This window comes from Amaranthus tricolor, chromosome 15 (assembly GCF_026212465.1).
Source record: "Amaranthus tricolor cultivar Red isolate AtriRed21 chromosome 15, ASM2621246v1, whole genome shotgun sequence".
In the NCBI taxonomy this organism is placed as follows: Eukaryota; Viridiplantae; Streptophyta; class Magnoliopsida; order Caryophyllales; family Amaranthaceae; genus Amaranthus; species Amaranthus tricolor.
The window spans coordinates 14051648-14054637 of NC_080061.1; positions in this window are offsets into that span (position 1 = coordinate 14051648).

The window sequence follows — 2990 nt, forward strand, 5'->3', positions numbered from 1 at the left end:
TATAAAGGGGCCAAAATTGAGTTAATCCTTATTATTCAAATTTAGTCTATGTATAAGTACCTTATCAATATATGATCTCAAATTTGTAAATTTTTGACATTAATGTGATGGAATAAAAAGAAATTATATGATGTATAGTTGGAGAAAAAAAAACGACACTTTACTTATACAAAAATCCTTTTTTTTATATTTCAGCTAGGGTCTAAAAATAATAAAAACGACTAAACTAGTTAAACTTTGACTCAATCTTGAATACATCTGAAACTTATCTAAAAGGTAGTGGGTGGTAACCCAAAGATAATTTTATCCCTTGCGAAACCCTATAAAATGGATCAAATTAGATTTTAGTAAAGTTCAATTTTTGTGATCCACTTTCAATTTTCCAACTTGATTAGCTCCACGATATCACATGTGAGTCAGAATCTACCAATAACACAATTTGGAGTTAATATTTCCTTGACTATACCTTAAAGCTACATATTGGATCGGTAGTATAAGAAAATTAATTTTTTGAATTTAATTTAAAAAGATTATATGCATTTTAAAATTTTTTAAAACCATTTTATCAATCGAAATCACTCCAATTCAAAAACGATTTAATCTCAAATAAATTGAATTAACATAATTAATCTTAAATGGACCGATTTAACGTGACTAGTAAAATTATTTAATGGCATTAGATAACAATATTGTGGTTAATTATTTCCTCCAAGTTTTTTGAGGAGACTTTGACTACTTTTTGATGACTGGAATGAAAGATATTGGGCTCAACACAAGACTATGAAGAATTTTCAAAGGAATAGTCTTCAATTCCCGATTTCTTAGTTAATAAGTAAGATACACTATTACAATATACGGGTCATGTAGTGGAGGTTGTATTAATCATTGTAATTTTGCGTCTTTTAATCTTATAAATATCATATTAATTGTTAGATATTGTAGTGTATAATATTTTTTTATCAATAATTAGTTTAAGCTTTTAACTTAATTGATTATTTATTATAATATCAAAAGCCAACATAACAGATAGTTACTAATTTGAATCTCAATCACAGTATAACTCATACTTCATATTAATAGCACTATTCTTAGTTTGGAGGAATAACTACTTAAAGTACATTTTTTTTAATTTCCAAAAGCATCTTAAGGTTGCATTGTAATATCAAAAATTTTAATGTAAATTTTTTAATTTTTCAATTTAAATTGAATCGTTTGAAAACCTATAGTTTGGGTATGAAATATGCTATTTGGCCGAACAAAGTCCTAGCATATTACAGATATATTAGTATAGAAACTCGTATCATGCACGAATTTTATAAAATATATAAAAATAAAACTTCAAAGAATGATGAAATTATATATTATCATGATTAAATTTATCGAATTCATGGCTTTTGTAAAGCAGCAATTTTTACCTTTTCTTTATTAATTATTGAATACATCATTTTTTTTATTCAATTATATATATTAAATTTTAGGCTATGTATATAAAATTGTTATAATAAATAATATAAATGCTTTACCAAATTTAGCTCCAATTAAAAAATTAAATTTAAAATTAGGTAAATATTGTCATGTAATCAATTATCATCTACTAATAGAATTCCATTTGTCATGGCTCTTCTAAAGATGACATTTGTCATTTTTCGACATTTTTATTAGAATGTACAATTAAATTTGAGGCTATGTATATAGAATTGTTATAATAAATTACATAAATACATTACCAAATTTAGCTCCAATTTAAAAAATTAAATTTTAAATTAGGTAACTGTTGTATTGTAATCAATTATCATCCACTAATAGAATTCCATTTGTCATGGCTCTTCTAAAGATGACCTTTGTCATTTTCCGACATTTTTATTAGAATGTATAATTACCAAATTTTGCTCCAATTTTTAAAAATTAAATTCTAAATTAGGTAAATATTGTCTTGTAATCAATTACCATCCACCAATATAATTCCATTTGTCATGCCTTTTCTAAAAATGACATTTGTCATTGTTTAACTTTTTTATTAGAATGTATGACGATATGATATTCATTCAAATTGATTGACAAATGTGAGTATAATAGTATACTACTTTTAAGTTTAGGGAAATTGCACGTGCTAGCATCAAATTTTCATGAAACGCGAGTTGTAGCATGTTTGTAAGATATTTCCACATAGTAGCATTCGGTTTATGCACTATCTAACTACCGTAGCATTTTTCGTTAAATTCTTGGCAATTTCGATTTAATTCACTATTTTGACGTTTTTACCCTTATTAAGTGTTGGTTGTTGTCTTTATAATTTTCCCTAAATCATTCTTATGCTCTCAAATGTTTAATTCACCATTTTGTCGTTTAATTCACCGTTCAATTCATCAACGCTCTCAATTGTTGTAACAATTTTGTTTTCATTGAAATTGTTGTCTTTATATTTTACCCTACTTAAGTACATATATATATATATATATGTATTAGTGCTTACATAATAGTGCTTAAGGCCCCTTTTGTCAAAAATGCCAGCAATTTGAATAAAAACAAAATTGTTATAATATTTGAGAGCGTTGATGAATTAAACAGTGAATTAGACGTCAAAATGGTGAATTAAGCATTTAAGAGCATAAAAATGGTTTATGGCAAATTATAAAAACAACAACCAACACTTGATAAGGGTAGAAACGTAAAAATGGGGAATTAAACAAAAATTGCCAAGACATTAACGAAAAATACTACGATAGTTCGATAGTGCATAAACTAGATGCTACCATATGGAAAAATCTTACAAAAATGCTACCTCTTGCGTTTCATGAAAGTTTGATGCTACCATATGAAATTTTCCTTAATTTTAGATATTTTTCTAGACATCTTTATGTCATGTGGGTTTAATCAAAGGCCTTAGTTTATTTTTTCTTTGGGAGAAATTAACAAGAATAATCTAATCTTTTATTAATTTTGCTACAATAATCTCAACTTTTAATTTACCATGAATAATCTCAATTTTA